Below are 15,419 nucleotides of genomic sequence, written 5' to 3'. Positions count from 1 at the left end.
TGTATAGCTTCATGTACTTTTTATATGTTATGTACTATCTCTATTTTCAAATCAATTAATTACTACAAGTTTAAATTTCCTAATTTCGAATCATCATTCGACATCAAATTGAGGTCAATGCAATTTTAAAGACAAGGTTTCACTCATTCAATATTGTTTTGGTTTCATAGCGCATTGTCTTGTTAAACAGTACTCTTTTATCAATAATTAACATTTATTATAGTTTGATTCATGTGCAAGGTACGTTCTCGATCTATCTAAAGTTGAGATTCTTTTTAAAACACATCTATTTTATTCTCTTCAAACTACCATTTCATGATAATGTTAACATTTTTGATCATTCTTTATTAATCAATTTCATTGAACTATTAACTCGATGTAGCTAGATTCCTCGTTAACAAGACATGGGTCATCATAGCATCAATCAACTTCAAAAATTCATATCAATGACCAGGGGACTTTTCATCTTTCTTTTTATAATTAATTACAAATATTTCTATGATATTTGCTTTCCTATATATATAAAAGAAAATAAATTTTAATTGAGACCAAAAGGGTTAGACTCTAGTAAATTCAAATTGAGAATAGTTATGATATTTTAATGACTAACATGTATTCTCTACATGCGGAAGGAAATACATATTGAATCATTAACTATCACGACTCCAAACAATTGAGTTTGAAAATATGAATAAACAATGATCTATACATAAATCCTTCGATTGATCACCGAAGAATACATGTTATTCATTGTTATTTCATTGTTATTTCATATTGAAACTATACAGTGTTTTATTGTTGCTAACTTTCTTAGGAAATATGACACATTTCAAAGCTTAATTTAATAACACTATTGAATAGATTTCCATTACTTATTCTCTCGAAGTTTTGTAAACAACACTAACCACTTTTAATGAATTGATATACTTCAAATTTTCTTAGTTTCAAGGGAAGACAGTTTCTGCATCATCAGAGTAGATCTTCTTGAGACAACTAGCTCTTCAATCTTGAACTCTACTTTATGATTTTTTCCCTATGAATTAGTTTCCGTGGTATGGGACACGAGCATTTTTGATGCTTAATATTTTAGAAAGAATATATACTGGAGTAATATGTGTGCAGGAAACAACCCCTAAGATGAATGTGTGAGAAAATTATTTAAAGGTTACACAAGGTGCAAGTGGTAAATATGTGATTAATTTATTTAATGGTTGTACAAGGTGAAAATAGTAAAGAGTGATGCGAGTGTGTTGCACGTGGTGGAGGATTCTATTTTGTGTCAACTCGAATTATCATTTCATATGGTTATTTTATGGCAGTGCACCATGATCTTGATGTACATATTTTATCCACCCCTTTAAGTGTATGGGCGTGGACATTTAAATTGTATGTGCACATTAATAAATTCTATAGTGGAATTAGGCACATAGGTATGAATAGGATAGGTGCCTTGCCAATTTTGTAAAAGGAAAGCCCAATCTTATACGTGCACTCTATTATTGGCTCAAGGGATAAATTTTGGAATATAATTAAAATACCCATGTCGTGGAAAGAACCTCACGCATGAGGGGGGGGAGAATGAACCCAATCTTTTGTCGTATGCTTATGGTTTTTCTCTCTTATTTTCATACTTGTTTTAATTCTTTCATATGCTATGAAAATTGGTAATTGAAAGGTATTTTGTTAAATTAAATTACATGAAAAATTGGCTTGGAGATAAGATGCATTTCACTGAAAAGCCATCTCGGCAACAAAAGCACATGGCTCTGTATATTGCAAAGCAATGGCATCATCATAGTCGATATGTTGTTTTGGATCCTTGGCTCCTCTCTTCCAATGCTCCATGCCCACCTATACGGATTAGATTCTTCTTTCAGCTAGGGGCAATGCCTCGTCGGTTCCCTTATGTTTATTTCTACAAGCTTAATGTGATGTTGGTGAGTGGCACTCGCATTGTCACCCTCTGCATGGGCTTCTTCCTCCTCACCTAGATCCATGAGTCATGATACCCCACCACTTCTCCGCACGGCTCTAGATCGAGAGTTGTGGCTTTGAGGCCATTTGGTTCGTGCCTACAAGGTGTATGATGGAATCTACTAGTCTTGATTCGGCCATTTCCTGCTCTTGGGTCTTAGGGATTGCCTCCATTGCATGTTCTTTCATAAATCTATTTATATCTACCCAGCCCGTTGGTTGAGCACATCCACCATGCATTGCATCAGTGGCCATGTCTACAAGTACTGGCATGCTCACCTTACCAACATGTTTTTAACTTATTGGTATTTTGTGCCAATGCACTCCCAACATTGGCAAGCTCTTTTGTGATCTTGTCGACTTCTTGGACTGGATCAGTTGTTGCAACTAAGCTTTCTTACTTCTTTTGCGCGAGCATCTCTCTCTTTTCTACTTGTAGTGCTTCCTTGGCTCCCTGCTCCTACTTGGCCTAGTTTTGGAAGTCTTCAATTGTCTTGTCCTTAGCTTTCATGTCTTCAATGTGCATTTTCTTGATCATCTATAAGGCTTCATTTCTCTTTGTCAACTCTGCTTGGGCAGTAGTTAGTGCCATATACAATTCTTCCTTTTTCATTTTTGAGCTCTTTTGTATTTTCCTTCGAGTTATGCATGCTTGCATCTCTCCTTCAATGCTTGTATCATTTTCTTGTCTTGCTTTTGATGTTCTTTGAATTCTTGAACTAACACTTCGAGGTCCTCCACTTGCACCTTGAGTGTAGATTTATCGTTTATCTTCTCTTCAAGATAACTTGGTGGAAGCCGCACATGTCCCCTCAACGGTATACTATCTATGCCTGAGCTCTAATCCACAAGATTATATATATATGAACCAAATAAGAGAAATTCCATGAAGCACGTAAGAAAATCCATGAGTCCATATATCCTTTGAAAATATATATTCTCACATGTTGAAAAGACACCGGAACGTAAGAATCTATCAGCCGAATTAATAATTTTACGTTTGGTAGACGTTTGTGTGTGTGTGTGTGTGTGTGTGTGTGTATAAACATACATACATACATGTATATATGTATGTATGTATTTGTGTGTGTGTATATATATATATATGTATTTGTGTGTGTGTGTGTGTGTGTGTGTGTGTGTGTGTGTGTGTGTATATATATGTGTGTGTGTGTGTGTGTGTGTATATATATATATATATATATACACACGTAAATACATGTACATAAATGTTTGTGTGTGTGTGTGTGTGTACACACACACACACACACACACACACACACGTGGGTATATGAATGTGAATATGTGGGTTGTGTGTGTGTGTGTGTGTGTGTGTGTGTGTGTGTGTGTGTGTTCACACACACAACACACACATATATAGGTGTGTGCTCATGTGAATGTGTGTGTGGTGTGTGTTTGTGTGTGTGTACGCGGGTGTGAATGTGTGTGGTGTATGTGTGTGTGTGTGTGTGTGTGTGTGTGTGTGTGTGTGTGTGTAGGTATGTGTGTGTGTGTATAAACATACGTACACACACACATAAATATGTGTGAGTGTGTGTATATAGAGATATATATGAATATATATACATACACATAATACCTACATTATGTGTGTGTGTGTGTGATTTATTTAGGACACACACACACACACACACACACACACACACACACATGTTTGTGAGTGTATATATAGGTATTTATACACAAATAAACACACATATTCCTTTGTCCATTAAAAAACAACCAGGATTCCATAAAGGGGAAAACTATGTCCGCATACATAAAGATGAAACGTAATAAAACGAATATGCCTCATGAATCGCTAGACTCCCTTGAAGTTGGTGGTGGGAGGTGGCAACTTGAGAATGAGTTGCACCTTACTGCACATCTATGGAAATGCCATGTTTTGAGGTAATATGTCCTAAGATCACTCCATTTCAAAGGATTAAGGGAGTTTCTGTAGAGTCTGCATCCCTCTAGTGATTTTCTCAAATACCATAAGATGTGCTTATTAGAAAATGAATAGAGTAAGGGTACATTAGCAAAGGTTAATTTGTATGGTCGTTTGTAAAAGGTGAAGTCAAAGGTTAAAAAGGTAGCACATGTAAAGTGCAAGGAGGCACATGTAGTGTGATAATTTACGGACACATGGATGGCACAAGGGTGCACACATAATGTGGATTGAAAGCCTTCTCCCAAGGCTATAAATATGGCTTTATAAAGCTTGATTAGCAATGAGATTATCTTGGTTTGTGCTAAATCACTATCATTAGTGTAGCCTAATCTTATCTTGCTCATTATCTTAATTGTTATGCATAATCATGATTATCATAGTTTTTGATCCTCCATGAGCTCAACCATGATTGATTTCTTAACACAAACTTCCTTGGGATGGTCATCCCTCAGATTTTTAAGATACGTGGTAATAGGATTCACCTGAGGGGCGGAACTATTACTCGCTTTGGTCCGACATCTTAAGGGAGATCCCTCAAGAGTACGTGATAGTTAAGTCCTCTTTCTAGCTCACGGATTCCATCAATCGGTTTCATGCTAGATATCAAAGGACTTCCTATGATGTGTACTGCCTCACGTTCCTCCTCCAATTGAGCTTGGCATTCTTAACTATGCAATGAACTAGCAATGATCACTCAAGGCATGGAGTGATGACATGGGCATAGGAGCACCATCCATAGTAAGAGAAGGGCAAGATTGCCATGGAATCTTATTAGCTTGTAATTTTGATTAGTATGAGTTAATTATGATTAACTATTTACATTGGCCTATATACCATGGCCCCCTTTTCACACATACCTATTAATTTCCACCCTACGTGGCCTTTGGCCCATAAGCCTATGGCCCCCACTAACACTTGGCCCTTTGGCCCAATACAACTTATGCTTGGCCCCCTTGGCCTCATATGTACAACTTGTGTCCACCGTTTCATTACAATCCATCCCCACCCAAATATGTTTTGTCCTCAAAACATGCTCAAACTTGTGATTGGAGATGTCTCCACCATGCATGAGCATACCATTCCGTGTAAAGTGGTAAAGTAAACCATAGCTTTTTCACATCGAGTATTCATCTCAAAATAAAGATCCAATTTATTCACCCACTCCTCAAAAACATCATTATAAGTGCCTTCACCACTAAACTTTGAGAGGACAATCTTATCCTTCACACCCTTGAATTTCTCTCCATTCCCATGACGGTCACCATGCCTATGCATAGGCCCATCTACATAATGATTGTAATTCTCAAACTCACCAAAGAAATCTTCCTCAACATAAGGTCTTGAAGCACCGCCTCGAAGAGTATTCCCTTTGAATGGAACGTGACCATCACTCCTTGGGACTCTTGAGCCTTCATTTTGAGATGTATGACCTTTGCCTTTGGCATCATTGGGTGAGTGTGTAAACATTGGGTTGCGCATAGCACCATGAGTAGAATGGAACATTAGGAAAAATATGGACTCTCCATTTTGTCCCTTAAGGAGTGAATAAAAAAAGATTGGCCTAACCAATGAGAGAGCTGGGATTCTAGATCCATGTAACATAGATCTTTTTATCATATCTTTGCCCAAATCTCTTAAGACAATAAAATAATAGAGCCCATATCTTAAAAAAATAGAGAAATGTCAGATTTCATGTCAGATTCCATATCTTTCATATCAGATGTAGCTTGTGGTCATCACATGGAAGTTTGAAAACCAAATTTTATTTTTTTCCATTTTTTATGTTTAACTTTTTACTTTCCCAATCTTAAGAATGATGTATGTTATATGACTACTCTTATGCTTCTTTCTTGTAGAGGGTGCCATATCTTTACAAATTTCCTGCATTTGTTGCTCTGTATCATCAAGCATATGTCTAGACATTTTGACCCTGATCAATGGGTCGGACCAATTTAATAGTGTGAGGCAATCTTGTCCGTAACAAAGCTTTGAAAGGGCTCATCCCGATACTTCGGTGATAAGAGGCATGATAAGCAAACTCAACTAGATGTAAGTAGCTTAACCACTTCTTGGGTAAACTGACATGGAACACATTATGTACCTTGAGATGGGGAGGTAGAAGAAGTTCATAAGCTAGATCTCCTACTTTCTTAGTAACGGCGTACGGCCCACAGTATCTAGGAGATAGCTTTTTGTACTTCTCTAGAGATAAAGAACTTCTCTTAGGTCGTACACGAATGAAGACCATATCTAATTCAAACACTCTCTTTGTTCTCTTTTTATTTTTATCATACTGCTTTTGTCCATCCTGGGTAGCCTTAATATCTTTACAGATTTCCTGCATTTGTTGCTCTATATCATCAAGCATCCGTCTAGACATTTCGACCCTAATCAATGGGTCAGACCAATTTAATGGTGTGAGGCAATCTTGTCCATAACAGAGCTTTAAAAGGGCTCATCCCGATACTTCAGTGATAAGTGTAGGTTTCTTTTACTGGAATCAGATGGGCAACCTTGGTTAATCTGTCAACTACCACAAAAATGGAGTTGTAACCTGATTGCATTGACGGTAATCCAGTAACAAAATCCATACTGACACATTTCCACTTCATCTGTGGAATGTCTAAGGGATGCAGCTTTCCTGGCATCTTACATTAGTGAAAATTTGGACTATGAAATGGGCCCTATAAGAAATCCTAATTTTTAGTAATCTTTTGATTAAAAATGCTAATTTTGATCCCATAGTGGGAGACAAAGCAAATGATTCCCCTATTTTTTATAGACTTTGTAGGTCCTACCATCTACATTTTATCCACTCTCTCACTAGCTTTTAGTACTTTTATATTCTATAGTTTTGGAATATTTTAACCCATTACTTTTAGATGCAAGTTGCATCACCATTCCCAAGGTTTCACTTTTCGGCCATAAGGGAGGCCCAAAATTCAACTTTTTTGAAATTTTATTTTTTTTGAGTTTTTTCATCAAAAAAACTTTCCTTATACATATATAAACCCAAATTTAAAAGTGAATTTTTAATATCATTTCTTAGTCATAACTACCTCATAACAATCTTGTCATATCTTTCTAACTTCTATGATATCTAATGATTGCAAGGTGCATTCTAATATTTTATACCGAAAATAGAATGCAAGTTGTATCACCACGCCCATAAGGGAGGCCCAAAAATTGATTTTTTTTAAATTTTTAAGTTTTTTCATCAAAAAACTTTCCTTATATATATATAAACCCAAAAAGTGAATTTTTTATATCATTTCTTATTCATAACTACCTCATAACAATCTTGTCATATCTTCATAACTTCCTCAAAATCGTCACTCTTGTCATATCTTCCTAACTGTTATGCTATCTAAAGATTACAAGATGCATTCTAATATTTTATATCCCAAAATAGAAGGGTGTTTTTTAAGACCACTAAAAAAATAATGACTTTTTGATACTTTTCACACTTTAGTGTATTTTCATTTAAAACTTTCCTCCCAAATATATATATATATATATTGAAAAGTTTATTTTTTAATATCATTTTCAAATCTGTATCTCATTTAATGTAAATTTTAATGTCATTTAATGCCACCCCACACCTTTCATTCTTATCATCTCTCCTAATCATGACTGAAATCTTTATTTTTGGAATATCAAAAATGGCTTTTTTAGAGAGATATATTAATATATATTTCTCTAGGATCATTCCAAATGTTAGAATATTATTATCTAATATAAATCTCTTTTCTAATCTTCTATTAATCTTATTTTTCTATCATCTTGAATTAGACATGCCTTTAGATGATATTACGAATGGTAGAAAGTGTAAAGTACACATTCACATTCGTATAGATGAAGAGTATGCACTGGCAAGCAAAACATCCATATGTTAGGCAATCATTACCTAATTCAACCATGTCCACATTAATAAATGAGGGAAAGAAGAATGTTGATCTTTGGGTAGATGGGAATCTCTTCCCCTATGATCCTTTGACCTTGTACAGTCCACCATTTTGTGATTTGATTAGTTTTGTTCGATATGTAGGTGATGGAAAAATGGGCTCTTACGTTATTGCAAAATACTTTTTGTTAGTGGTTGTCTTCATAACCAATACTTACACTCAATTAATTCAAGTCTTCAATCAAGTATTGAAGATTTGAAAAAACATTCACATGACCTAGACATGAAAAATAAGGAACAAGAAACACTCATAAATAATCAAAGAGATAAATTATCTTGGTTACAAATAAAAATAAGGAGGTTGAAGCACACACCAATTGGTGCACGTGAGCGTAAACGAAAGCTTTCTAATATTCAAAATCTTTCAGTATAAGGCAGCGCAAGGAAACAAAGGGTCATGGCAACAAGGTATGTTTCTATGGAATTTTTTGTTTATATTTTTTATGTATGTGTTAATTTAAAGGTTTTTCTTAATAGATTTAATGGTGGTTTCGTTATGTCTTATGAATTTCTTACTTGATGCATCTGGTGTGGGAGATACTATGCACGTTTTCAAAGTTTGCATGAAGAACAAAGAGATAACATCAATCATCCGTGATCCAAATTACAAGAGAGTCTTTGAGGTGGTTACAAAAGACATTATGCAAGACATCAAGGGGCTTATTAGTGCAAGGGATGTACAAGATGCATGTGATGAAGTTGGCATTAATCTCGCAAGGGTTACGAGGGAATTTATGGAGTCATCAAAGGAGCTTTTCGTACCCGAGGGATTCGAGGGCACTTTCTTCCTCCTTCCTACAAAGTATCATTAGAAAAGAAGACATTAAGGGGCTTATTAGTGCAAGGGATGTACAAGATGCATGTGATGAAGTCAGCATCAGTCTTGCAAGGGTTACGAGGGAATTTATGGAGTCATCAAAGGAGCTCTTCATACCCGAGGGATTCGAGGGCACTTTCTTCCTCCTTCCTATACAAAGTATCATTAGAAAAGAAGGCAAGCAATGCAGATGTTAAATCAATCCTTGGTGAGTATAATCATGTAGAAGGAATAATGGTTTTAGATCCTAAGTCCAAGGATAGGCTTGAATTACAGTACAACACATACAACAACCTCTTTGTGGACCTAAAGAATGTTCAACGACATATGATCCAATTCTATAAGGTTTCACATCAAGGTTGGGTTTGAGCATTTATCATTTAACTTGCAAATTTACCTTATCAAATGACATGAATTACATGTGTTGTTTGGCTTGGTTTATGTGATATGTAGAATCGGAGGGAGTCCTATCGCTTATATTGAAGTTGGATGAGGCTAAACTAGTAAAAGGTGAAAAGATGCAGAGGGAAGAGAGCTTGAGCTCTTTCAAGCACACACACACACACACACAAAACCCTAATAGAGAACACACAAGGTGAGAGGCTGAAAATCTTCTTCTTCAAGCACACACACACACACACAAAACCCTAATAGAGAACACACAAGGTGAGAGGCTGAAAATCTTCTTCTTCTTCACTCAACACTCAACACACCATATACAAGAATAAGAGTACACTAAATATGAAAGGTACTCAACCAAATACATACATGGGTTCTCTATAGTGTGAACCCGACTAAATGAGCTGGCGCTATAACTATGCCAGTCTCTAGAATGGCTGTCACCAACACAGCCTGTCATCCCACTGGCCGCATATCACCCAAGATCTCACCAACCATGCCAGTGGTGTAAGTGTGGGGCCTATCTAGGTCATCAGTGTCCACCGCCTCACTAGACAAGCTCGATATCTCAACACTCCCCCTCGAGCTCAACTCCATCTCATGTACACCAAGCAAAGCCCTGAATCTGCGGAGCTTCTCTGTACCCAATGCTTTGGTGAAGATGTCAGCTACCTGATCCTCTGTGCTGACATAAACAAGGTCAAGATCTCCTGCCAAGACCTTCTCTCTGACGAAGTGGTAGTGGACCTCTATGTGCTTCATACGAGCATGAAAGATTGGGTTCTTGGCCAACTGTATACTGCTAATGTTGTCACAGAAAATGACAACTTGTCTAGACCCAAATCTGCAAGTAGCTTTCTCAACCAAGCTACCTCACATGCTGCCATAGCAGCTCCTTTGTACTTGGCCTCTGTAGTACTGGATAGAGAAACCGTAGGCTGCTTCTTGCTGCTCCAAGTCACAGCAGCACTCCCCAAAGAAAACATGAATCCACTGGTAGATCTTCTATCTGAGATACTACCAGCCCAATCAGCATCTGTGTACCCATGTACACATATCTATGTCCCAGTCTCATAGAATAGTCCACAATGCAAAGTAGACTTCACATACCTGAGTATGCGTCTCACTGCATCCAAATGCGGTTTCCGTGCATAAACTAACTCACCAACCCAACAGCATAGCTCAAATATGGTCTGGTGATCGTTATGTAGATCAAACTTCGTACTATGCGCCTGTACATAGTAGGATCCTCCAAGATCTCTCCTGAATCTGCACTCAACTTGCCATTCTAATCCAATGGCACAGAAATAGGCTTACAGCCTGTCATACCATACTTGGACAACATGTCCAAGCCATACTATCTCTGTAGTAATCCAATACCATGTGGTGACCTAATCACCTCAATGCCCAAGAAATATTTGAGCTGCCCCAGATCCTTTATCTCGAACTTCTGTCTAAGCAAGATCTTTATATCAAAGATCTCTGCATCATGGTCCCTCGTAATGATGATCAAGTCATCTACATAGATGACAACAAGCACAACTCCTCTATCACCATGTCTCACATACAGTGAGAAATTTGCATTGGCTACATGAAAGCCAATAGTGACAAGATATTCAGAAATCTTGTCAGACCATGCTCTTGGTGCTTGCTTTAAGCCATACAAGGCTTTCTTCAACCTGCAAACATGCTCGGGGTGACCCACATCCTCATAACCAGGTGGCTACAACATATACACCTCTTCTTGCAAATCTCCATGCAAGAATGCATTCTTTACATCCATTTGATATAAAGACCATTACTTTGACGCAGCCACTGCTATCACAACTCTCACCATTGCCATCTTGGCAACTGGGCTGAAAGTTTCCTCATAATCAATCCCATATGTCTGCGCATATCCTTTGGCTACCAATCTAGCCTTGTACCTGTTTATGCTTCCATCACTGTTATGTTTAACTTTGTACACCCACTTGCATCCAATGGCTTTCTTGCCTTCAGGCAATTGCACTAAATCCCAAGTTTCATTTCCATATAGTGCATCCATCTCCTCATCCATAGCTTTCTCCCAACACACATTTCCAACAGCCTCATCAATGCATGTGGGCTCTACAACCTGCACAACCTTTGCCATATATGCATAGTGATGTGCCACATAACCATCATATGTAAATCTCTGCACAGGGTTCTTCACTCTCCCTGATCTTCGCAGCTTTTCATTCATGGCTTCCATAGCCTTCTTTACACTAGGTGTTCTCATAGCTGGGATCCCAAGATCCTCATCAAGGCTCATATCCGAGCCACTAGACTCTCCATCAACATGAGAATGCCCTGCAGAAATGTCAGGCATACCAAGGGGCTCAACCACTTTCTCTTTTCCTTTATGTGATGTACTAATCACATTTGCAGGACTGGTATTATGACGTAGCCTGCCACTCCATGGTCTATCAATAGACCCACTAGATGAGGACTCTCTTGGTCCACTCAAAGACTGTGATTGCTGACCTGCATTCTGTGCAACCACACTTCCACTCACATCAGCCCCAACAGCTTCTTTTTCAGCAGCATACTAGCTACTCATCTCATCAAAGACAACATCCTTGCTTACCCTCAACTCACATGTAGCAGGGTTATAACACCTGTATCCCTTTTGCTCAAGGGAGTATCCAATAAACACACATTTTGCAGCTTTTGGATCCAGCTTAGTTCTTAGCTCATCTGGCACATGCACATATGCAATGCATCCAAAGACTTTCAGATGAGACAAATCTGGTTTTCTACCAGTAAACCTCTCCTCTGGTGGAGTTACATCATGTATGGCTGCACTTGGAGTCCTGTTCATGATGTGTACTGCTGTAGAGACAGTCTCAGCCCAATAGCTATGCGGCATATTCTTCTCTTCCATCAATGCTCGCGCAATCTCAGCAATGTGCCTGTTTTTCCGCTCAGCAACTCCATTTTGCTGCGGAGTGTATTTGCATGTAAACTGTCTCCGAATACCATTCTTCTTCAAAAATTCAGAGAACTCATTGGAGAAGTACTCTCCCCCTCCATCTGACCTTAGGCACTTTACATATTTCCCTGTTTGCTTTTCAACCAAAACTCTGAAATTCTGAAAGTGAGTGAACACCTCACTCTTCTCCTTCATGAAATATACCCACACTTTCCTTGTATGGTCATCAATGAAAGTCACATAATACCTGCAGCCTCCCATAGATATGGTCTTTGTAGGACCCCATACATCTGAATGCACAATATCTAGTGCATTTCTGCTCACATATCTGTTACGTGGAAACACATGGTTTGTTTGCTTCCCAAATTGGCATGCTTCACAAATTTTCTGCATACCTTCCACTTTAAATTTTGGCAACCCTGTCACAATTCCTTTTGTCTGCATAGACTTCAATCTCTGCACATTTACATGTCCAATCCTTTTATGCCAAATGTCTGTGTCTGCAACAATTCCTGAACCATTTGCAAACATCGCAGCACTCATTTCAGGCATGTCTACATTCAATGTAAACATTCTGCCCACTCTGTTGCCTTTTGTAACCAACCTGCACTTGTCTTTGAAATCTTCAACATAACACCCATCAGGGTTAAACCGAACCTGCAAACCTTGCTCAATCATCTGGCCAACTGAAACCAGATTCTTTGTTATATTCGGTACATGAAGTACATCTGCAAGGTACTTCACTTTGCCATCCACAAAACCTGGTCTTTTCAAGTTTTTCATCTCCTTGAACCACTCCCCATGACTCATCATGTGGTTCGAAGCGCCTGAATCCATATCTCATACATTATCTTTTTGTGCTTCATCAACATTTTCAGACATGGCATTCACGACATGCTGCATAACAAACAACCTTTCTTTGTCCTCTTTATTTCTGCTTGAGGATGCATAGTTGTTTTGCTGCACTTTCCCATTTTGCATGTCAGCTTGCTTGTTATAACATTGGGTTGTTGCAAGATCAGGGTGTCCAGTTTTATCCAGTTTATGCTGGACTGGGACAATGCTTGGAGAGCAAATTTTGGGGGGCAAGGTACTTAAAATGAGATCAAGCAAATAATAGAAAATACGCTTGTCCTTAAATTAACCCAATATAGCTTAAATTAATATAAATTAGTCTAATTAATCAAAATTAATCAAAAATATGATGAAATGATAAACAAATGATCTTTCCATACTTAGAGTGATCCAATTTATTTTTTCATATATGCACCATTACAAGTACACTAGTCCCTATAGGTTTTAGATGATTCACATCAAAAATGTAATTTTACTAATTAGATTATTAATATTTGCAGGCCTTCTGATAGTCTGGAAGAATTTTGAAAAAGAGATCATTAAAAATCCAACCATTGGATTTGTAATTTTTACTAACCACCACATTCTACTAATGTCTTAGTATCTACCCACTCTTTTGATCTACAAGATTGAGGATTTTAAGTGGTAGCTATTGTGGGTACAAAAAGTGGCGTATTTTATAACACTTTAAAGACATTGAAATATTTAAAGAAAATAGAGGAATATCTTAAAATTTTCTCGAAAAATCAAGTTAAGCTCCATATTATGTGAAGATCTAAGGTACAAAGTGGGAATCTCATATGAGTTTATATGCAAAAGATATTAGCATTTTATGGAATTAGTTCAAATTTGGGATAGGGTGTATACATTGACTTTGTACCTTAGAAAATGAGGACTTTTGACTATCTAATGCTTAATAAAATTATGCAACTATATTTCCAACTTTGAATATGATGTTCCAACAAAAGAACTTGAAACGAATTTCCTTCATTTACTAGGAGAAATTAGCCACTAAAGGTAAACAAATGCCTGTTTTTTTACTGTTTACAGGATGCCTGAGTGGACAAAACTGGGTACCCTGATCTTGCAACCACCCCATTCTGCCTACACATGGGCTTACCACAATAATCTATGTTAAAGAGCACAACAACTGAAGAAGAACAAAGTGTGTTCAAAATAGATGTGACAGAATTCATCAAGCTTGTTAGTGAGAGTTGGGGAGATACCTCCATTACATATTACATGGTAAGATATTCTCATCTTAATTATCGTTGTTCATTAATTACCATTGCAATTCATAATTTCTTACTTGGACATTTTTTCATAGCACATTGTATATGCACATGGACCATATTTTCTACAAAAATACGGGTCCTTGGATATGTTCAGCACCCAAGGCATGGAAAAATCACATTACGCAGCCACAGGAGTGTACTTTAAGAATACTCGACATGGTGGAGGGAAGACATGTAGCAATTATCTTGTGGAGATGTTTAGTTGGTTCTATCACAGCAATCTTGCAAGAAATGTTACTAGGGAAAAGGCTCGAATGTCAGCAATTGCTAAAGCCGCACGACTCAAAAGGAAGGAGGCAAACATAGAGAAGTGGAATGGAAGTTCAAGAGTAGGCCATGTCGCATGGCATGTCACAATGGCAAGACATGGCAGACGTTGAGTTAAACGTGTCTAATTTGGTGGTTTTGTAAATTTTGGCCGGTTTCAGACTATTTGAACACATCATACATGACTTTATATAAAGGTGTAATAGTGTCATTCGTTCTCATTTCTATATTTTGACTAAACTTTTTGCCATAGCTCGCATGAAAAACACTGCACGTAAGCATCCACCATCACCTCATCGTCCTCCACTGCCACCTCCACCTCCATATGCACCTCGCCCTCATCCGGACACCACTGACGTGGCCACCACCCCACTGACCCTAATCAAGAGACAGGGAGTGATGTTGACCCTGATGGAGTGCCATGGACTGCTATTCGTATCCCCCCAATTGTAAGATTCCTCCCTCTAACTTTTGAAGTGTAAAGGTGTAAGAACCTCCCCTTGTGTTCTTGTAATTATTCCCCTCTCTGAAATAAAAGAAAGATCTTGTTTTACCCTGTTTTGGCGTAGAGAGAGAAAATGTCTAGAGAGAGGTAATCCAAAATTGAGATGTTTTTAGATATAAAAATCCTCCTAGTGTCTGAAATGGTTTCCCCTGAAACAGAAGTTCAAAATAAATTCTCCAAAGTGCATTAGGACTCAATTAAAAATGATTTAAAAGACCTTAGCCTAAGGGTCAAGATTTTCTGAAAATTTTAGATTATGGTCCAATTAAGGTTCCTATGGGCCAGTAAAATTAATCCAAGTGTTTGGATGAGATAAATCCAAAGAATAAAAGAAAATACCCAAAAATGAGTAAATGCTCACATAAGATGAAGAGTTGACTGAGTACAAGGTTTATTAGTTAAAAAGTACGAGATATTACTAAAAAAATAAAATATTTTG

This window comes from Cibotium barometz, chromosome 31 (genome assembly GCF_041138505.1).
Source record: "Cibotium barometz isolate CiBa-2024 chromosome 31, ASM4113850v1, whole genome shotgun sequence".
NCBI lineage: Eukaryota > Viridiplantae > Streptophyta > Polypodiopsida > Cyatheales > Cibotiaceae > Cibotium > Cibotium barometz.
Note: the sequence above shows the minus strand (reverse complement) of the source record.